This window comes from Carassius carassius, chromosome 17, assembly GCF_963082965.1.
Source record: "Carassius carassius chromosome 17, fCarCar2.1, whole genome shotgun sequence".
Taxonomy (NCBI): domain Eukaryota; kingdom Metazoa; phylum Chordata; class Actinopteri; order Cypriniformes; family Cyprinidae; genus Carassius; species Carassius carassius.
In genome coordinates this window covers 22,370,500-22,394,279 of record NC_081771.1, presented here as the reverse complement: position 1 = coordinate 22,394,279, position 23,780 = coordinate 22,370,500, and the positions used below count along the sequence as shown (strand labels likewise).

Sequence of the window (23,780 nt, the reverse complement as noted above, 5' to 3'; positions counted from 1 at the left end):
TTTACTAGTGGTGACTATCAGTTTATGTGCATATGACACACACACACAAAGAAAATTCTTACATTTTTTAACTGAAACTGCTGCTCCTCTCTGCGCTCGCTGAACATAGCAGATGCAGAGAGAGAGAGGCGTGTGCACTGGGAAAGCAAGGCCTTGCGCTTGTGCGGCAGTACCGGTGTTGTGTTATATTCGGTTCTTGTGAAAAACTGTTCCTGTGGGTGGAGTTTATATATAACTATAACTATAATTATATATATAACGTGAATAATCCTTAGTTCCCTTGTTGTGGGCGTGTCCTTAAACAACGCGCAAACGAACGGAACTGAAAATATCAGTGCACGCTCCTCAAATCGCTACTTGTTTAATGGATTATTTTAAACAGGTAATGAGGTGTCTATATTAAGCATTGAAGCATAGCAACAGTCTGAGGGGTTAACTGCAGTTTAAAAAACAAAACAGCATGTCCCAATATAATAATACCCCACTAAAGCATGTTAGCAATATCAGCTTATATAACTAGTAGCTAATGTTAGCATCTTACCTGCTGCATTCTCGTCGTCAGGCCGATATCACTCCTTTCATTGGTGACTTTGTGTTTGACATTGTTAATGTTAAACATTATTTATTCAATGGATTACTATTCACTATTCTAAAACATGACATGATGAGGTTGTTTTTCAGTAGCTATGTTGAAAGAACAGACACAAAGTATGCTTTGATATGATATTCATTTAGAATTTATTATTAGTAGTTCTATCTCAGATTCTTTAAACCGTTAAGCTCTGTATTTACTGTAAACTAAATACAATAAAGAAAAATGTGTCCATTTTAAAAAGACAGTTCATTTAAATATAAAAATTAACTCACTCTCATGTTGTTTTAATGTTGCATGACTCATTCTGTAGAAGATACTTCAAAATCTTAGTAATAGGAGAACATATGTGACAGAATAAGTAAATTTAGTGTGACTAATTATTATTAATTATTATTTTACCTGATATTCAGAATAATTCAATAAATACACTGTGGAGGCTGGTAAAAACTGGTAATTTAATAATAATAATAATAATTAAAGAGAGCATGACAGATACATTTGTAGTGGTTTGTTTCAGGCATAGTTGTATACAAACTGTACTAGTCTCCAATGACAACTAGGTAGGCTAATCAAACCAAACTATTAAAAATAAAGCCCCACAAATGAAATATATAAAAAGCGAAATAAACCAAATAGTCAAAACTATATTAGGTAAGATAGGTAGCTTATTGATTGTTTTTCTGTGTGCCTGTAATCAATCAAGCAAAACATTACAGACAATTTATCATAACAACGTTACACGAACTATGCATTGTTTTGGTACTGTTATAGTTAATGCTAATTAATGCTTAACTTTGACACTTCGTCGTTACCTGTTCAAAATAATCCATTAAACAAGCAGCGATTTGAGAAACGTGCACTGATATTTTCAGTTCCGTTCGCTTGCGCGTTGTCTCAAGGAGACGCCCACAACAAGAGAACTAATGAATATTCACGTGAACTCCACCCACGGGAACAGTTTTTCACAGGTACAGAATGGGCTTGTTTGAGATGCGCCTCGCCTCGCCTGAAATGTCTGCGAGAGTAGGCGGCTGCAGTGAGAGGAGGGGTGAAAAAAGCGCAGGCAAGCCGGACAGATCTCTCTTCTCGTAGTGGATCTGACACCTGTGAGATCAAAGATGGAGGTCGCGGGAATCACGCTCGTGCACAGGGTAGCTAATAAACTGGATTCAATTCAAGTTCTGTTGCTTTTATATGAAAATAAATAAAATGAACAAGACACCCATTTAATTACATACCAAAGACGTGTTTATCAATTTTTTTTTCTTTAATACAGACATATGTGTTTTTATTTTATTTTTTTATAAAAATTAAATTGCATAACCCAAAGAAATCTCACTGTCAGATAGTTTGGGAATATTCACACATAACATACCTATACACATAAAACATGATATTAGAGTTTTAAAATCAAACATTTTAAAAGAGAACAATACGTCACAGTTGTTTAAACCAATGAGCATTCATCTGTGTCGTCAGCAAGTAGTTTCCCATCGTGCTTTTGATCAGCGCAGTCGGTGGAGAGCAACTGCGCCCGACCATAGACAGTAAAAGAATCCGACATGTGCGCCTTGCGCTCGCGAGAGATTTTCAAGTATAGGTCTCTGCAGGAAAGTAATGGGAGTTACCAGATCAGGGTGTTTTTACACCATGATACCTGATTGGTTGACGTCAGCATGACATCAGAGCAAGGCGGACCGCACTCGGACACATTTCTAACCGGTATGCATCTCGCGCTGATTACCGGTGATCGGTTCTGCGCAGATTTTGCTCATCTCAAACAAGCCTAATATTACTACACAACACCGGCTCAGACTGCATTGGTAATGCTTATGGGTCCGTCACCTATAGAACCATATAGAATTTTGCACATGCGCGACTGAACGAATCAATCGTTCTTCCCGAGTCACGATTTGTTCAAAACGAACGAACCCTGCGCACACACGACGTAACAGTTACGTAACGTATTGGTAATTTTTGGTAATTCCATGACTTACCAATTGACAATGTAACTACGACGTCGCATGCACGTAATTGTATTACCATCACATTACCAACTCACAACGTCGTCAGTACGTCCTTCCAACGTAACAAGATAACCAAGAACGTCCCAGATAGGTCCTCTATTCGTAATATATTGGTAACATCATGACTTACTGGCAACGTAACTAAAACGTCGTATGCACGTAATTTTAATTACCATAATTTTTGTACATTCTTTATATGCTCCCTGAGTATAGTGCTATTTATAAAGTGTAATCAAACTTCAGACACACGATTAAACGTTCCTTAAAGATAAAATGTGTTTCTTTTCACCAAGTCAGAATATGGACATGCTTTTAATATAGAGTGACGTGGCATACAGCGCGCACTTCCACAACTGAAGCACCCACGTGCACAATATTGACAAGAAAGGAAATACATTTTTTGGAGTTGTGAAACTTTCTATTTCGTAAGGAGTTGTGAACGTGAAATAATGACAGACTGGCTACACCATCTCATCTGCCGCAGATACAGTAACGTTATCAGGAGGACAGCGCGTTTGTTTGAAGTACTTTTCACTTCAACTGTGTCTGACAGGAGAATTGGCTTTTCTGAGGTGAGTCTTACAATTTATAATAAATAAAGAGGTTGATAAAATGTATAAAACAAAAGTCTTGATCTCCGTAAAGACGCTAAAACCCTTTTTTAATATTATTGTTTTTATTAGCCTACTAGCCTTTGAGAGTTACCATGGCAACCGCGGACACATCAGCTGCTGGAGAGGAGAGGACTCATCTGACAGTTTCTCTGTTTCTCGTCAGTTATACCAAAGAAAAGTTCAACAACTGCGACAGATTGGTTAAGTAACATATGTTAATATTATCCACAGTCTACTTTAAGTACTTTTGTTAACATTTATACCTCTGTGATTATGGCATCTTAATTATCTGATATGTCTCAGAGCCCGTCTACGGAGAGCCTTGGCACTCCCTATTCAACCCCATTGTATTGATTTTGGTTGCAGTTCCATTAGAATTCCACTGGGGGTGATCGCGAGCGAGTGCAGACTGAATGGGAGTCAATGGGGCTATACGGCTAAATGTGTCTCTTTCTCCCGATTGCCGTTGAGAAATCTCAGATTTTATTGTAGGCTTTGCAAGTTCAACATAGGTTATAGGTCGAAAGTTGAATGAACCAGTACTTATGTCCTTTCGATTTCTTACAGGTGGGGCCGTTGTTGGCCGGAACAAGCTAGCATTCTGCTAATGAATGCTGATTGGTAAGTGACGGACTTGCGACTGATTACGACCACAGACCCCGCTTGATGGCACTAAAACTCTTTGTAACTCGTGTATTAACCGAAAGAGCCTTACCTCAAGTAGCAGCTGGTGTTATCGTCGATGCCACGAGTAAGGAAGCCATGAAGCGGAAGTAAAGCAGACCCTCTGGCAGTGTGAAAATATGTGACGTCATCACATTTTTGAACGCTTTTTTAGAGCAGATAAGTGAACTTAAAAATGCAATTTTCAGCTGAGTGTATTATCTTAGCCCCCCCTTTCGAATACAACATTTATATTACTAGACAAAAAAATTATATCCTGAGAAAAGTGGGTTTTGAGGGGTATTTTGCCATAGACCTCCATTCATTCTGCACTCGCGAGCGAGCGCCCCCGCATGGATAGAGACGTGTTACTGCAACCAATCCAGAACCCGGAAGTAAGCAGAGAGTGCCAATTCTCTTCCTATTAGACATTCTCTGTATGTCTGCTAGCAAATATTATGCTAGCTTAGAAGCATAAGTATAACATAATAGATTTGAGCTCTTATTAATGAACGTTTGGGCTTTTAATCACATCTTATGTGAGCGGTTAAAGGAGCGGCTTAAAGGAGCGGTTTTGATAGCTTTGTAAACGTTTTTGATGATAATATGTCAAAAGATAAATGGAAGTAAGCTAATTAATTAAAACTAAAAGTCTGCACTGTAGAGTCTATCAGTGACGTCACTCGCGGTCTAAATTTGGCTGACACTATTTCAAACCAGTGTTTCAAACACGTTTTGATTTTTCATTGTAAACAAATATTGATAAAAATTGTACTGTGATTTCAGGAGTGTCTTAAAAACCCTCTAAAACAGAGGGAAGTTCCAAGAAAATTTCTAATGGGAGCTGCTGACAGAGATAGAAAACACATGTGATCCGAGGAAGCTTATTAAATAACTTAATATTTATTTTACACAACATATCATTATGCATCTGTAACATCAAAAAATGTGAATACTGGTATTTTAAGATTTATATGTATGTTTTCCATTTTGCTATTTTTCATTTCTGCATTTCCCCTATTCTCTAGTTTGTTTATTTCTAATAAGGAGCTGGAGGCTGTGGAGAAGCAGATCCGTGACCTCGTGGAGAAGCAGGCCCAGCTGAGAGAGTGGAGAGCTGTGCTGGAAACATTCAGGGGTTGACGCTCATAAGTCCGATTATGCATCTGTAACATCAAAAAATGTGAATACTGGTATTTTAAGATTTATATGTATGTTTTCCATTTTGCTATTTTTCTTTTCTGCATTTCCCCTATCCTCTAGTTTGTTTATTTCTAATAAGGAGCTGGAGGCTGTGGAGAAGCAGATCCGTGACCTCGTGGAGAAGCAGGCCCAGCTGAGAGAGTGGAGAGCTGTGCTGGAAACATTCAGGGGTTGACGCTCATAAGTCCAGGGTAAGTAAACAGCTAACCCTACTACCACCTCTACTCTGTGTGGTTCTCAGCACAAGCTTGGTGCACCCAGGACGCGATCTTCCCAGATGTCCACAGCGTAAGACATGAGCAAGGACCTGGGCGATGACCTCTCTCCTTCCAACGCCTCCGGTCTTCAGGATCTCCACCTGCAGGAGCTCCACTTCGCGAGACAGAACACGACACTGTTATCATCTGAGAAGGTTAACGACACCACGCTGCGGCAGACGGAGACGCTGAAGAGGGACTTCAGGAGCCTGATCGAGATGGTTCGCAGCACGACGCCCGCGACGACGATCATCGTGTCAGGACCACTGCCCACGTATCGACGAGGACACGAAAGGTTCAGTAGACTTGTTGCTTTAAATGAATGGCTGTTGTCATGGTGTAAAGAACAGAAACTGCTATTTGTTAATAACTGGAATCTTTTCTGGGAGCGTCCTAGGCTGTTTCGCGCTGATGGCCTGCACCCCAGCAGAGGCGGAGCGGAGCTGCTCTCTGACAACATCTCCAGGACACATCGCTCCATGTGACTACCCAGACAGCACGTTCGGTCTTACCAACGTTGGCAATTGGAGGGCACCAGCGGCAAAGTATCGGAAGGGGTTTTTCCCCCTGCACACCAAAAAACTTAGGTGGGTAAACCATCGGCGGGATGAGTCTACAGCCACTCCAATTCATGCACACTCTGGAGATCGGCGGAAGAACCGTGAGGAACCATTTTGCCGATCCCGCTTCTTTTTTTTTTCAAATTTTTTTTTTTCCACAATGCTGCTGCCTAGATCTAACCGTTGGTCCACATGTAAGCGCGAAGGTGTTGAACTTTTGTAAAATCTGTATGCCACAATTTATATGATGATAATACCCAACAAACATGAGATGTCCAAAACAGGTTCAGAAAAAAAGATATAAAAACGTTTGCAATTAAAACGACAAAATGAGTTCTGATTCAAAAAACGTAAACATATAGTCTTTGTGAGAAATTTTGTTTAGATTTAATGTTATCTTTATATAAATTAATTTTCAAGCGCGGGCCAAAATCTATACTCCATCTCTTTTGAGTAGAATTTTTCAAGTGTGATTTACAAAAGTAAATTGCCTTTTTTTTAACCAAGGGGGCGTTTAGGTGGCGCGCACACGCACGTTTTTATGCGCGTGATCAAATCTACACAGAAGCATCGCCTCGGTAGTAACAGACTCTCTTGTGTTCAGGTATGTTTATCCATTTCAAACACAAAATTTTCAGGCCTGTATGTGTTTATTTTGTTTTGTGTACTTATATTTTAATTGAAAAATATTCTTTTGTTGGAAAAACGTCGAGTTTTCTGAGAAATGTTTTCGATAAACGGATGACAGAAATTGGCGCCGGAGGATTAACAAACGTTAGCAGCTAACGTAACGTGTTTTTAGACTTGGTTAAGGTAGTTGTTTTAACTAGGCTAACTGTTGACTTGTTTTGATATTATTAACTGACTGTTAATATGTTCGCGTATTAAATATTTTCAGTGAGTTATTTTAGACATGAGAGGAACTCGTTTGGTAAACAGCCAGGTTAAACTAATAAACGGTCATAAAATTGACGGACTGTCTTTTTTCCACACAAAAATGACATCTGTCCTTTTATAATATTAACCCCTTACACTCTGAAGGCATTTTTAATGATTTTGTCTAAGTGACGTTTCTATGGTAACGTTAAAAGTAGACCTGTCAATCAAAGAGCTCAGTTTAGTACAAGCGTGCAGAGGCGCAGCCACTGTAGTCAGACAAAGAAGTGGTTATGAAGTAGTAAAGTGATAGTTAAGTGAAGTAAGTGTTTTTTTGGACACACCTATTCATAAAATTGAGACTTTATTAACCTTTGTAATTTAAACAAAATAGAATAATTGTCTTTTCTGTTTTTTCAGTGATCGATTTTCATCTGATTTTTGTAAGTGATCAATCTAGAAGTCATCCTACAGTTCTGATTTGCCATGTTCTTAACATACTGTTTAAGTCAATAAAGATAAATTAAAACTGAGTGCATATTAATTCACAAAGGCATTTGCAATATATTTGTCTCCTTTTCATGTTTCTTCTTTTTCTCAACAGGAGCTACATACACCCCAAAGGCTCTTTTCAGAGCCATTTCACACAACATCTTTGCCTTTGTACAGTAAGTATGTTTTAATTAACCTCAAAGACAACTAAAGACTTCTCAAAGACTTCCTTTAATGATGTAAATTCCCAATTGTCGACTTTTGAGCGCTTTATCGGACATTTTTCAATCGTTATTGATAAAGATGTATTATTGATAGATATCGTTATCGTTGTATCGCCCTGCCCTAAATGGGAAACACTATATTTAATTAATCTAGTTAAAGTTATTTTGCACATGTATATCGATAGACACGTATGTAATAACTTTCCCCTGTTTGCTTGTCTTGATTTTTGGCATCCTAAGAAGACGGGCTGAAAACATATGTATGCCACTTCCCACGCAAAGGTTGTGATCTATAAAAAAAACTTGATTGTGCGCACCTGTAAGTAGACTCTGACCAATGTGTATGCACATTCTAGACTCATAATTTAAGGGGAATTGGTGACACAGATGGTGAGGTAGTGAACTGAAATCAGATTGAAGAAAGTAAATGTGACAAGAACGATAATAAGTATTGATGCCACACACACATTTAATTTCACTCCATATCAACATTAGATCCACGTTATCATGACGATGAAATCCAGCAGTGTTATTTGTGCTTGTACTGAGTGATAATTGTTTCATTTACATCTTGTAAAATCCAATCTTAAATCAAAATCCATTTTAAATATTTAATCAGCACTATCTCACCATTAGGGTTGGGTATGGTTTCGTTTTTATCTCGCCGAGGCATAGACGCGCCTGCACAAACGAGCGCCACGAACCGCATGCTTGTCACGTCATAATTCGTCATAATTAGCTTGCCACTTCGCTGGCCATAGCAGGGAGAGTCATAGCAGAGGTGATGTCTGGTTTTCTTTTGAATCTGAGGGACCAGTGGTTACATATTAGATCACAACCTGGTCTAATACATATTGATTGGAGGGTCCTCAAATTGTCTATAAACTAATGCTCCCTACATATAATATGATTATCTGTTCCACAGGCAATGTTCAGCCCCATTCACATTCCAGTTCCTGTCCAGTTTACAGCTCCAACACAGGTACACAGTGACTTTCATCACCATAACATTTAATCTATAATTTGGTTCTTATCTGAAGTTCACTTTGGCCCCATTTACACTGCATGGTTCAAGTGACCCAATTCCGATTTTTTCCTCTCAAGTGGCACAGATCGGATATGGCCGGTGAACGTGTAAGTAGGAAAAAAACGCATGGATTCCGATTTTCTCAGATCGGATTCAGGCCTCATTCATATGTGGTAATAAATCGGATATGAATCGGATACGTGCATTTGCGTGTGCCATGTAAGCAGACAGATCGGATATTCCCCAGTAAATGCGAGTAAGTATCCGTACCCGATGGTCAAATTATGTATTCGTATGTGTTGTTACGCATGAGGATAAATGGATGATCAACACATTTAACAGCGGACACGAGGCGACGGTTGATGCACGCATCTCTAATGGTAACATAATACACTGATGAATGAGCGCTGCTTTTATATGAACATTTCTTTAAAACGAAATTTATTTGACAGAATTTCATTTTCTTAATGGCATAAACAGGCTTTACTCCCTTGAAACTTAAACTGGAATGGAACATACTCATATTTTAGAGAATGTGGTTAATATTTTCGTTAATAATGATTTATCATATCCACCCGCGACCCACCCGAAATTAATCAGAATGTTATTTTTATTAGCCTACTTGACCCGCCCACATCATCGTATAGTGAAGGTAAGTGTCCCCTCTATAGTAAAATGCATCAGGTCCCAAACTCAAGCAGACACAGTGTGTACAGGTCCACAGCGCATACCATAGTTTGATGTTCCAGATATGATTTTTGAGTTTATATTAGTAGTGTGATCAGTAAGCCAAAGTTTTCTGTCTTTCCAAGAGACCGCAGTTAATATTCGAGAAGAGGCGCCGGGACTGGAGGACTGGAGGACTGAAGGCTTTCCTGACTGTAAGCTATTTAAGACGCAGACCAAGACATGCACTCGCAAACTCACACACAAAGACATAGAGAGCACAGCACAGTTCTGGGAATGACAGAAAAAGTTTGAGAACCACTGATGTGGAGTGACACTGGGTTAGCTCTGTTATTTTGACCTGGGTTAAGATGAGTTGCTGCTGATAGAAATGTGTGGCAATTACTCAGTCCACTGACATTAGTTTATCTAATTGTGATAAACTTGACTTACTGTTCACTCCAATAATTTAGTTTTTCTGTATTTTCTAGTGACACCGGATAATAACGAAGGCCTGTGTGCTTTGCAGCAGCCTCCACGCCACCCTCTTCCAGGGCTCCTTCAGAGGACTAATGATAGTAAGATATTTTACATCTGATGTATGATACTGCACTTCTTACTCAGAACATCAGACTGAGGTAGTAAAAGTATAAATTTCAGAGTAATTCAATAGCAAATTAATTAGGGCCAGATTTCAAAATCAAGCTGGATCTGGGCCATTTGAGGCCAGTCAGCAGGAGGAAACCTACACCAATATGCAAGGAAAGCAGAAACCGAACTGTGTGTAACCAGTATTAATATATTTTTCCATTTAAGTGATTACATCAGTGAATGAGAACCTTCTTCTTACTGAATGTAAGTTTCCGTTAAATATGTGATGCATTGGGTCTTTAAACTTGTGGCTGTAAGCGCACTTGAAAAGTTTGAGAGCAAAAAGCCTACTTCCTGTTTGGCAGTTTCACCATCTAATTTTATCATTTCATTTCATAGTGACAACCGTTAATTGGCAGCAGGAAGGCGAAAATGAAGGGCTGGGCTCTCTTGAACGTAAGCTATTTAGCATGCAGATGGAGAACACACTGAGACACGCACATACACACACAAAATACACAGCACACACAGCTCAGTCTTTTACAAAATGGGGAATGACAAAAATGAAGAAAAAGTTTGAGAACCACTGCTGGTTCCTGGACCTGGGTGATGCTGTTCTTTGTGTAATGGGCCTTTTTCTGTATTTCCTAGTGCCACAAGATGATTGGCAGCAAGACACACCCAGTGAGGAAGGGATGTGCTCTCCTGAATGTTAGTGACCAGTCCAGTCTAGTCTAGTCATCTAGTCTGTTCTCCTGCAATCAGACTAGCTGTCTTAGTCTAAAACTACATACAGTCAAGTTAGTTTGACCCGAGAGCATGGTGGCTAGCTAGCAGGTATCTTTAGATTAAAGACAATGTTTCTACTACTAGGCTGAGACAGAGTCACTAGAGTAGCTGGCTGCCTGTTTCGGTTTTAAGTGTAGGAAGAAAAGTCTCTCTCTCTCTCACACACACACAGTTGACGCCAGTTCTTTGGTGTAGGCTAGGCTGTGCAGAGTGCAAAAAGGCTGCCCTCATTCATACGATCATTCTGACTGAATCCGATATGATCTGACACTAATTACCTGAAAGAATCATTAATCTTTGTTTTAACGTTTTTAATCTTTGTGTTTCAAGTGTCTGTAAACACAAACATGCCGCAGTGTCGTGAAACCCTTCTATCCCGTCCAGGCCTTCCACACAGGACCTCTCAAAGTAAGACATATTTTAGTGTATGATGTGTTTTATGTGTCTGTACTTCTTACTCTGTCTCAGCCTCTAGCCTACCAGAGTAGAGTAGTCACTAGAGTAGCTGGCTGCCTGTGTCGGTTTTAATTTGGGTAGGAAGTCTCTCTCTCTCTCTCTCTATGTCTGTCTGTCTGTCTCTCTCTCTCTCTCTCTCTCTCTCTCTCTCTCTACAGGCTGTCCGCACGGTAGTAAAAAGAATCTACCAAAATTAAGGCCCTTGAAAGGTAGTAAAAGGTAACAAACACAATTTGACTTGGTAGTAAATTTTTCATCACCACCTCAATATATGAGTTTCCATTTTTTTGCTTAATATTTGTGTCTCCATATTTTAACTTCATCTAGTATGATTCAAAAATATATACAGTGCAAACAAAAGGACCTGATGGGCTCGACATTAACGCTTGTCCGGGACAAGTGGATTTTTTGAAGGGACAAGTAAAAGAGAATTTTACTTGCCCGACCGGACAAGTAGCCTGATCAAACGTCACTAACAAAAAAAATAAAATAAATAGGGAATCACTAAAATGAGAGAATGACTTTAAGAAGAAAGTGGTATGTCCCCTCTGTGTCTATCTCCCAAAGCACAAAAGCCCTGATTTATCGTCAGATAAGACACCTATATATAGAGTATAGATACTCTTTTGATCCTGTGAGGGAAATCCTGTGAAGGTCTCTGCATTTATCCCATCCATGATTAGTGAAACACACAGAGCACACAGTGAACACGCAGTGAGGTGAAGCACACACAAACCAGAGCAGTGCTACAGTGGCGCTCGGGAAGCAGTGAGGGGTTAGGTGCCTTGCTCAAGGGCACTTCAGCCATGGATGTGGGCATGGGAGAGCAGTCAAAGACAATGTAATACAGCAGGTTGTGAAATGGGATTAGTTAAATGTATCTTTTACTTTACAGATAACTAAACTGTCATTGTCTGGTGGGAAGAGTTTAAAGGAAACCGTTTGGAGAGTCTGCACAAAAATATTTGATCAGAATCTTTCAACCCAGCTGAACTGGTGCGGTAGGGGTCAGAAGACAGGCCTTAAATCACGGCCTGTTCATCAGGTACTCCTGAGTAAGTCCTACAATGTGTTGAAGCAACATTCTGTAACTATTTATATACTGTCCTCACACTATTCTCAACCAAATGTCTTTTAAGGTTTTTTTTTTTGTTTGTTTTTTTTTGTGTAAAATGCTCTGACTTTTCGGAATTGTCTTTATAGAAACGAAGATACAGACTTTTGTGCTACTGTCTTATTTTTTCCCCTGTTGCTTTATTTATTTTTTGTTTAGGTGCTGTGTTAAGAAATCCGGCTCAGCAAAATTCCACCGAGGCTGACATTGAGATGACCGTGAGAAACTGGCTGCGGCTGAGCAGGGACAGGAATGGGGGGCGGCAAGGGCGGACATGATTGATAATTGATTGGACTGATTTTTCTTTCTATTATTTTATTTATTATTTTCTTATTTCTTATTTTTGTTGTTGTTTTCTGTGTGATTTGTAGAGTGTTAAAATAAATGATACTGCTTTTGCAAAAACAAAGTAAAAAATATAATAAAAAATAAATATAAAAAAATATAATAAATACATTTTCAAGGTCATCTCCCGGTGCCCTCCTGTTTTTTTATTTTGTTTTGTTATTTCTCCTGGAAAACTCCTGTAGCCTAATTTGCATAACCATCAAACTTAATTTTAAAATCACTGATCCATTCTTTTTTTAGGTTAGACTGACATTTCCCAGGTTGTCAGATTGTGTATGAAATACACCCTACACATAAACAATCACTTACTTTAAATTTCAACTTTTTTTGTCATAAAACCTGGCAACTCAAATATAAGGAAGGGGCTGCAGACTGCACAGCCACGGAGTCTCGCATGCGTGGGCTAGTTGCCTACTTCTCAACTAGCTCTTGACAAATTGTTAGGGAATAAATTTTATGATTAACACATCACATAAACTGTTATTGAGTGTTGTTGATACACAATAGGAAACTTGTGTCCTTGGAACACAATCTGACAGCAGTTAGCCTAAACAAATCCATAAGACCTAATATAACGGTGGGATCCTACTAGAGCGGCGAAAAGCATTCAGACGCCTCGCTCCCTTTGACTTAACACTGGAACAGCTGATTTTCAAGCATGCTGTGGCGTTTCCAGCAATGCAGCCGAAAATCAGCTGTTCCAGTGTTAAGTCAAAGGGAGCGAGGCGTCTGAATGCTTTTCGCCGCTCTAGTAGGATTGCGCCGCATAGGTCATAATTATTTCGGGTTTACGTTGGCTCACGGTCGGCGATCATGTCGGATTTACGTTGGCTCACGGTCGGCGATCATTCTAATGCCACCGTCTTCCCGATGTCTTGCCGATTAGCTACCGATCTCCATAAGACATCTCACCGAGGCACTTTATGTCGGGCAGGCACATGCGCCCCAACGTCGGCAAGACCTAATTTGTTGTCTGGGTAGTAAGACAATTCTCAGATAACTATTATGATGAGTTTTGTTCTACACGCTCAAATAGAAGTACTTGTGCTGTCCAATCAATAAAGATTGTGTTTGTTCCAGTGTTAATTTTGACAGGCATTTTTGATTTAGCCCCTCCTTGAACTGCCACCTTAACGTGGTGGAGGGGTTTGAGTACCCGAATGACCCTAGGAGCTATGTTGTCCGGGGCTATATGCCCCTGGTAGGGTCTCCCAAGGCAAACAGGTCCTAGGCGACGGGTCAGACTAAGAGCGGTTCAAAACCCCTTATGAGAAGGAACAATCAAAGGACCGTGACGTCGCCCGGTATGGCGCAGCCGGGGCCCCACCCTGGAGCCAGGCCCGGGGTTGGGGCTCGTATGCGAGCGCCTGGTGGCCGGGCCTCCCCCCACGGGGTCCGGCCGGGCTCAGCCCGAAGGAGCGATGTGGGGCCGCCTTCCCGTGGGCTCACCACCTACAGGAGGGACCGTAAGGGGCCGGTGCTTAGACAATCGGGTGGCAGTCGAAGGCGGGGGCCTCGACAGCCCGATCCCTGGACACGGAAACTAGCTCTAGGGGCGTGGAACGTCACCTCACTGGCGGGGAAGGAGCCCGAGATTGTGCGTGAGGTAGAGAGGTTCCGACTAGCGATAGTCGGACTCACCTCTACGCACAGCTTGGGCTCTGGTACCACACTCCTCGAGAGAGGATGGACTCTTCACCACTCTGGAGTTGCCCAAGGTGAGAGGCGGCGGGCTGGTGTGGGTTTGCTTATAGCCCCCCAGCTCAGCTGCCATGTGTTGGAGTTTACCCCGGTGAACGAGAGGGTCGCTTCCCTGCGCCTTCGGGTCGGGGATAGGTCTCTCACTGTCGTTTGTGCCTACGGGCCGAACGGCAATGCAGAGTACCCAGCCTTCTTGGAGTCTCTGGGAGGGGTGCTGGAAAGTGCTTCGACTGGGGACTCCGTCGTTTTACTGGGGGACTTCAACGCCCACGTGGGCAACGACAGTGACACCTGGAGGGGCGTGATTGGGAGGAACGGCCCCCCTGATCTGAACCCGAGCGGTGTTCAGTTATTGGACTTATGTGCTAGTTACAGCTTGTCCATAACGAACACCATGTTCAAGCATAAGGGTGTCCATCAGTACACGTGGCACCAGGACACCCTAGGCCGTAGGTCGATGATTGACTTTGTGGTCGTTTCATCCGACCTCCGGCCGTATGTCTTGGACACTCGGGTGAAGAGAGGGGCGGAGCTGTCAACCGATCACCACCTGGTGGTGAGTTGGATCCGATGGCGGGGGAGGAAGCTGGACAGACTCGGCAGACCCAAACGTACTGTGAGGGTCTGCTGGGAACGTTTGGCCGAGTCTCCTGTCAGAGAGATCTTCAACTCCCACCTCCGGCAGAGCTTCGACCGGATCCCGAGGGAGGCTGGAGATATTGAGTCCGAGTGGACCATGTTCTCCACCTCCATTGTCGAAGCGGCCGCTCGGAGCTGTGGCCGTAAGGTTTCCGGTGCCTGTCGAGGCGGCAATCCCCGAACCCGGTGGTGGACACCGGAAGTAAGGGATGCCGTCAAGCTGAAGAAGGAGTCCTATCGGGCCTGGTTGGCTTGTGGGACTCCAGAGGCAGCTGACAGGTACCGGCAGGCCAAGCGGACTACAGCCCGGGTGGTTGTGAAGGCAAAAACTCGGGCCTGGGAGGAGTTCGGTGAGGCCATGGAGAAGGACTATCGGTCAGCCTCGAAGAGATTCTGGCAAACCGTCCGGCGCCTCAGGAGAGGGAAGCAGTGCCCTACCAACGCTGTTTACAGTAGAGGTGGGGAGCTGTTGACCTCAACTGGGGATGTCGTTGGACGGTGGAAGGAATACTTCGAGGATCTCCTCAATCCCGCTGTCACGTCTTCCATTGAGGAAGCAGAGGCTGAGGGCTCAGATGTGGACTCGTCCATAACCCAAGCTGAAGTCACCGAGGTAGTCAAGAAACTCCTCGGTGGCAAGGCACCGGGGGTGGATGAGATCCGCCCTGAGTACCTCAAGTCTCTGGATGTTGTGGGGCTGTCTTGGCTGACACGCCTCTGCAGCATCGCGTGGCAGTCGGGGACGGTGCCTCTGGGATGGCAGACCGGGGTGGTGGTCCCTCTTTTTAAGAAGGGGGACCGGAGGGTGTGTTCCAACTACAGGGGGATCACACTTCTCAGCCTCCCTGGGAAAGTCTATGCCAGGGTACTGGAGAGGAGAATCCGGCCGATAGTAGAACCTCGGATTCAGGAGGAACAGTGTGGTTTTCGTCCAGGCCGTGGAACACTGGACCAGCTCTATACCCTCTACAGGGTGCTGGAGGGTTCATGGGAGTATGCCCAACCAGTCCACATGTGCTTTGTGGATTTGGAGAAGGCATTCGACTGTGTCCCTCGCGGCGGCCTGTGTAGGGTTCTCCGGGAGTATGGGGTCCGGGGCCCTTTGATAAGGGCTATCCGGTCCCTGTACGAACGGAGCAGGAGCTTGGTTCGTATTGCCAGCTGTAAGTCAGACTTGTTCCCGGTGCGTGTTGGACTCCGGCAGGGCTGCCCTTTGTCGCCGGTTCTGTTCATGATTTTTATGGACAGAATTTCTAGGCGCAGCCAGGGGCCGGAGGGGGTCAGGTTTGGTGACAACACGATTTCGTCTCTGCTCTTTGCGGATGATGTTGTCGTGTTGGCCTCATCAGGCCAGGACCTTCAGCATGCACTGGGACGGTTTGCAGCCGAGTGTGAAGCGGCTGGGATGAGAATCAGCACCTCCAAATCCGAGGCCATGGTCCTCAGTCGGAAAAGGGTGGCTTGCCCACTTCAGGTTGGTGGAGAGTTCCTGCCTCAAGTGGAGGAGTTTAAGTATCTTGGGGTCTTGTTCACGAGTGAGGGAAGGATGGAACGGGAGATTGACAGACGGATCGGTGCAGCTTCTGCAGTAATGCGGTCGATGTACCGGTCTGTCGTGGTGAAGAAAGAGCTGAGCCGCAAGGCGAAGCTCTCGATTTACCGGTCAATCTACGTTCCTACTCTCACCTATGGTCATGAGCTTTGGGTCATGACCGAAAGGACAAGATCCCGGATACAGGCGGCCGAAATGTGCTTTCTCCGCAGGGTGGCTGGGCGATCCCTTAGAGATAGGGTGAGAAGCTCAGTCACCCGGGAGGAGCTCAGAGTAGAGCCGCTGCTCCTCCACATCGAGAGGGGTCAGCTGAGGTGGCTCGGGCATCTGTTCCGGATGCCTCCTGGACGCCTTCCCGGGAAGGTGTTCCGGGCACATCCCACTGGGAGGAGACCCCGGGGGAGACCTAGGACACGCTGGAGAGACTATGTCTCCCGGCTGGCCTGGGAACGCCTCGGTGTCCCCCCAGAAGAGCTGGAGGAAGTGTCTAGGGAGAGGGAAGTCTGGGGTTCTCTGCTTAGACTGCTGCCCCCGCGACCCGGCCCCGGATAAGCGGTAGAAGATGGATGGATGGATTTTTGATTTAGCATTAGTCTAAACTCCACCAAACTACTGTAATAAGCATGAGCCCCGTCAGACTGGTCGTGGCGGAGGTGTTGCAACAATATATAGTGATATTCTCAATGTTACCCAGAAAACAGGATACAGGTTTAACTCATTCGAAATACTTCAGCTTAATGTTACACTGTCAGACATGCAAAAGAAAACTAATGTATCTCTTGCTCTGGCTACTAGGGGTGTGACGAGACACTTATCCCACAAGACGAGATGAGACACGAGACTGGGTTCATGAGAGCGAGACGAGATTTTTTTTTTTTTTAAAGAAATCCTCAATGATTTCTTTTTGCATTATTGACACTGTTTTCCTAAAGAATGTTGTTCAGTTGCTTTGACGCAATGTATTTTGTTTAAAGCGCTATATAAATAAAGGTGACTTTGACTTTGAATGATAAAATAAATATTTCATTTCATTCATCTCCTTTTTCGTAGTACATACATTTTCACATCAATTTATTAAAAGTAAAAAAAAAAAAAAACATGTTTAGGGCCCTATGAAATGTTTCATTTTTTCCCCAGCATATTATTTTTTATTATTATTGTTAACAAATTCTGTATTTTAGCATGTCTAACTATTTGAATGCATAACACAACTTAATTTATTTATTTTATTTTTTCTTTAAGGTAGCCTTACTGATATAGATATCATACCTCAAAGTGTTGTTACTGACCACTTCCTTGTATCGTGCATGCTGCATATTACTGATATTAACTATATTTCCAAAATGAGCATAACAATCATTGTTAATGTTTGAATTGTATTTCAGGGCAGTTTGTGAAGACAGATAATCAAGAGAAGTCAGTTCCAGATCCACCTTCCACACCAAACCTCTCTCTCACGAGGATTGCTGTCTACTAGCATATTGTGTTCTCTTCAGACTTCGGGGGATGCAGATATTACTCAGGGACATGAACACTTGAATATTGCAAGAATAGAGAAAGTAAGAATTACTTAAGATTTTAGAATTTAATGTTAATTGCTTAAACATATATACATATATATTTTTTTTAGATATATTTTTTGTGGCAGTGTGAACTGGCCATAATGCTGTATGATAGGTGTGAGATTCATTAAACTTGATTTGCTATAATACATCTGTTCATAAGCTATTGCATATTATTTTCAATGAATTATTTGTAGTGGTTTGGTTAAGGGTGTGATTAGCTGACGTATTATTATTTGTGGGAGCTTGTGATTAGTTGATGAATGTGTGCATTGTTAATGCTAATATTTAGATGCAATGTACTGAGTGCCTACTAAGACTTGCATGTTGGTGCATAATGTTTTGACCCTGGATGCTTACAGAAGGGTATAGATATTTAAATATATGGAAATGTATTTATTATTAATATATCTCAATCTATGTGCTTCTGTATGGGCTGAATGCTTTCAATCATATTTCGCTGTATATCCTATGTTTTTATTAATAATCTGGGTGTATTACTGTTCATATTTGCTTGTTAATAAATTAACTGAATTCATTTCGAGTATGTATTCATCATTCACAGCTGCTGAAACAGCCTTTAAATTAGTTTGGGCATATGAGGACATAAATTAGGTTCAAGTACTGCATGTCCGCCCATAGAATAATTATAAAAAATGACCAACTGATTACCAGCACACGACCAACGTTGTGGCGACGTATCTGGGAATTTCACTTTTCCGGTTGCCACGACGTAACTAATTACGTCGCCACGACGAAAGTTTGGTCACCAGATTACGTTGCAGTTACGTAACAGTTACGTATTTGTGTTAGCTGGGAATCGTTCAATAACGACCCATCCTTCGAACTTTGAAATGCAGCCAATTGCGAAAAAAATTATACAGACTTTTGTCTGATGCATTCACATGGGTATGAATGGAAGTCGATGGAACGAAAAGTGTAGTATGTTACGCTTTCTCCAAAGGCAGAGCCGCGAAGGCTGCTATATAATCTCTGTTTAGACGCTTATTTTTTTTTTTGACGGACTGACAGACTTTTATTGTGTAATTATATGACTTTTATATAGGACATACAGTAGGAAAACAATATCTTCTGTACATCAATACAGTCTATGGACAGATTACAAATAAGACAAGGAGGTCAAGGGGTTATCAAAAACAAACGATTAAAACCAAACGCATACTTCAGTGTCTGCATGTTTTTATTGGAAGAAATATGTTACATTTTCCCTGATATCTCGGCAGTTTATGTTATATAGTTAATGTACAGGGCAAATTTTGTATATTGTTTAACTCTCGGGTTTTGCTGTTAATGTAATACTTTTTTTTTTTTTTAGATATTTGACTTCTTGAAATTGTTCTAAGATATGTTATTTATTAAGGTAATGATAATTGTAAACACAAGACAAACAAAGGGGTGTTTTCAACTGACATGGTTCTCGCGATATCAGATGATCATCTCACAAGGCCGATGTCCAAAGAAAAAAATAAATAAATACAAAATCCAGTCTCCCAATAATATAGTCTCTTAAAATAACAATACAGTTCTATATATTGATAAAAGCATGTTTTCATCGCGTTCACTATGTTGACCCAGTGGCCTAATGGATAAGGCATCAGCCTCCGGAGCTGGGGATTGTGGGTTCGAGTCCCATCTGGGTCGGATTAATAAATTATAATTTTTGCACCGTACTTTCAAATAACAGAGATCCTAAATCAGCTCATGTTTCATTCATGACGGTAATCGGCTGTAGAATCCTTTCCGCTCATATTCTCGCATTGTCTATATTTTTCGTTTACTTAAGCCTCTCCCCCTTTCTGAAAAATTTTGACTGCTTTTGATGTATTTTCATCCTCGAGACTCATACAAGCAAATTATATTAGTCGAGAGTTAATTAGGAAAACGTTAGTGAAAAGTACACTGAAGGAATATATGTTTTTAATGGATAGGATGATTCGTAAACTAAATTGAATGAATGACATAATTCAGGATCTTACAGTCAGACTCTCACAGCTAAGTTATTTCATACTGAAAGTTGATTTATGAGCATAATTTCACCCCACATAACACACCGTTTTTGGGACATTATATAGGCTTTATTTTATTTAGGAATAAGTCATTTCTAGATTGGTGAGAATAAATAACACGACTTTACACTTTCTAGTTGCGTGTAATTTGTACGCCAAATGCCAATTTTGCGTGCATATGATACGCCAATCCTTCACATTAATTTCGGTGGGGAACAGATGCGTCCACATAGCACGCATCATCTTCAGCGGTAGTGACGTCACCAGCGAGGCTCGTCCAGTTCACCTGATGCGCGTACACCTTCAAACAGGTAAGCAAGGGCAACGATCTTTTTTTTCTTCTTCTTTTTGTAATGATATCACGTGGTTAACCGTATTGTTTTAATTATTTTAGCGTTTCTGCATCACGTTAGATGGGATCGTGTGTTTAAAGGGCAGCGTATGCTCAGATTATGGGACAGTGGGCTGCTCAAATAGCCTACCATCGTCATTAGCCTAAGCTAACCTCTACTGTATATAGACCTGTTGCAGTTTTAAATAAATAATGATGTGACATGGGTCTTCAGCTTTTAGACATGACTGATGCAAACACAACAAATCAACCAACCAACCAAATTTTTACAATAGTAGCCAAACTTTTGCTCGACCACGTCATGCGTAGTCAATACACAGTAACTACAACATATTTATCATGCTTCTCCTACTGTAACCATAGTTTTACTCTGGTATTTGTAGCTATTAACGCACAATAACCACAACATTTACTATGGGTTACCATAGTTTTACTCTGGTATTTGTAGTAACTAACGCACAATAACCACAACATTTACTATGGGTTTACCACGTTAACCGTAGTTTTACTCTGGTATTTGTATTTACTAACGCACAATAACCACAACATTTACTATGGGTTTACCACGTTAACCGTAGTTTTACTCTGGTATTTGTAGTTACTAACACACAATAACCACAACACTTACCAGGATTTTACCACAGTAACTGTGTTTTTACTCTACACTATTTGTAGAACACAGTAACCATTAAGTTTGCCATGCCTTTAATACCTTTTTGTGAAGTAATTGTAATTCAGTGTTTTTTCTGTCTTGCAGTTACGTCGGATTACATACTCCACCACAACCTGTAATCCAGCAGCTCTTTAAAGAAGCCATCTCTTGTAAAATCTCTCTCTCTCTCTGCTAGAATTAACAGGGAACTTCAACTCCACGCTCCCAATGCTGATTTTGAAGAAGCTGTCAAGGGGGCTGAACAAGTCCTTCAAAGGTTCAACCCTTCACAAGTAATGTTGAAGACTTTTAGTTATAACTGATTTGCTTTAATGAACGCATCCTTATATTATGTGTTAATCAAATATTTTGGTCACAGATAATTTTAACACACTGTCTCAACATGTTTATATTTCAGGAAGGCCTGTCATGAGATTTGAATTTGACCATCTTGTGCATTTATGAAGAAGACCAAAAGCTGCAAAGGCAAACAATTCCAATGGTACATCTGTGCGTCTGAGCACCTTGACTGAACCTTACTGCAGATACATTTTTCTCAGCATTTGATGTTTCTTAAATTTTGGTTCACATAGCCCATCAGGAAGAACAGTCAACAAAGAGTATGTTGTAGTAGTAATAATTCATACAATAATCATATTATATTGTACAAGCGTACTTGTACAAAATTCTACAACTTTTACTCCTACTGCTGTTATTGGCCATTACCACAACTCCCATCAGATTGTGCCCATTGTAAGAGTGTTTATATCATGAAGTTTACATTGTCCATTGTATTCTTTATTAATCTTTACAATATGGTGCCGTCTCTTCCTGTTTCAACAGTACATGATATCTGTCCACACCTCATAGTCTGCCTTTCTTTCTATGGTGATTTTACTGAACACATCTTTCTTAGAAGCAAGAGAATGGAAATGCTAGTTTAACTTTTCAAGTTTTCAAATCTCTTAAATGTTCCTCTCATTCTTTTAAACTTATACACAAGATTCTGCCTTTCTCTGCCTTTTTCACTTCATCTTTATCCTGTACTCCCTCACTCACACATTCTTTTATGCTCCGTTTTAAGGTAGAAACTGAGAGTTTGCATGATGGCATTTTCTCAGACGCTGAATCTGATGTGTACAGTTGAACTCAGGAGCCTGCTAGAGTTGCCAAGGAACTTGAGCTTGAAGTATATAATTATAACTGATTAATTTATATTTTTAAACAACAATAATGATTAAACATTTGGTCAATAAATATTTTCTTGTTTTACAGCTGAAGACCAGAAACGCAAAGAAAATCAGTCAAACCAGTCCTAAAGAAATGAGGAATGAACATGGACTTCTTGTGCCCAAAAAGAAAAGACAGAAAGGTGAAAAGTTTCACATTTCCATTTGTATGTCTGAATTCAATGCAGTTATGTGTGGTACAACATTGATGTTGATCTCTCAAAAGACTTTTCAAGACAGCAGTTATAGTTTTTCACATATACATCTTTTTATAGCTCCTAGAATGAGCAAATCAGCTGTGCATCATCTCGGTGATTTGGGAAGGAAATGACTGAATATGGTGAGTACTGACACCTGCACCTGTATTCACCAACACTATTTCTCTAGAATAGTTATTGCTGTTATTGCTGACTTATTGTTTTGTCTTTTAGTTTGAATTAAGATGAAGCCAGTTGATGAAGATATCAATTCAATGGCCACCGAGTGCAGCACTGCTACCTGAACCGATCAGTTATCTGCTGTGAAGACTGCATTCACAAACCGCTCTACTGCAACAGCTCAGATGTTACGGCCCGTAAAAGTAAACATCACAGCTAAACAACGAGAACTAGTTGTGGGGGGATTCTTTTGGCCCATATCCCCAACAAGAATCAATGTTAAGTCAGTGCAACAATTATAAATAAAAATACTATATATTGTTTATTGATTTACCATACCCTAAATACATGTTTTGTCCCTCCAGGACATCTACACCAGGTGGAGTGTGAGGAGGACCGTCAGAAACAGCCAGCCGAGCCATGGATTGCTCTCACCCTTACCATCAGGCAGACGTTATCACAGAACCTACACCAGCAGACAGTGAGACAAGTTCCTTTCACAGGCAATCAGACTGAACTGAACTCATACCAGTAAAACCATACACAACCCACCAACCTCATATGCCCTGCACTCTTATCAGTTACGCTGACTGGACTCAATATTATTATGCACCCTGACATTCTGTTTGCACTATTTCATACCGTGCTGCACTGCAGAGATGTATGTGTACTGTGATTATTATTGTTTTCAATTCATGCTCTCTGTTTAGCATAATTTTTTAACATATATTGTTCTCTACCTGTATTGAGTCCCTTATATATGTGTGTTGCATATATATTCAGAATTTGTATTTCATATATACTCATTAATTAATTAATTTGTCATCCATACTGTCACGCTGCAGTCTGCACCCAAGACTTTCACCACCTGTATACTTGTGTTCATTGTATTGTGACAATAAAGCAATTTGATTTAAATTAGTTACATGTCTTTTGTTCATCAGTTGTGCTGTAGGGTGCTGCATAACAACTGCAAAAAAAATGTATGACATGGAAGATTATGATATGTCCAGGACATGGACAAGCAAGAAGAGGAAGAAAACCAGGAGAGCTCTGGAAACTTGATGTGATTCTTTGGTGCTCAAGACATTTCACCATGCATGCATTTGGATGGCTTCATCTGATTAAAAAAACATGGTTTTTACATAACCCATTTTTAATATCGTTAAAAATGTATATTATTTGTC

The 23,780-nt window shown here is 41.2% G+C and overlaps 1 long non-coding RNA gene and 1 other non-coding gene across 5 annotated transcripts; both read left to right on the top strand.

Annotated features, from left to right (window-relative positions):
• Positions 1 to 19,545: 19,545 nt before the first annotated feature.
• trnar-ccg (transfer RNA arginine (anticodon CCG)) lies at positions 19,546 to 19,618 on the top strand. The gene has a single exon. It is a non-coding gene; the product is annotated as a tRNA-Arg (tRNA).
• A 499-nt stretch (positions 19,619 to 20,117) lies between these two features.
• On the top strand, positions 20,118 to 23,511 carry LOC132161324 (uncharacterized). Of its 4 annotated transcripts, none has more exons than XR_009438131.1 (8): positions 20,118 to 20,294; positions 21,093 to 21,280; positions 21,406 to 21,489; positions 22,072 to 22,176; positions 22,263 to 22,359; positions 22,492 to 22,556; positions 22,659 to 22,943; positions 23,045 to 23,511. It is a non-coding gene; the product is annotated as an uncharacterized LOC132161324 (long non-coding RNA). The 4 variants fall into 4 exon arrangements; XR_009438132.1 differs by having other exon boundaries at positions 20,120 to 20,294; positions 22,076 to 22,176; positions 22,659 to 22,871; positions 22,959 to 23,511; XR_009438130.1 differs by having other exon boundaries at positions 20,122 to 20,294; positions 21,184 to 21,280; positions 22,659 to 22,871; positions 22,959 to 23,511.
• Positions 23,512 to 23,780: the final 269 nt, after the last annotated feature.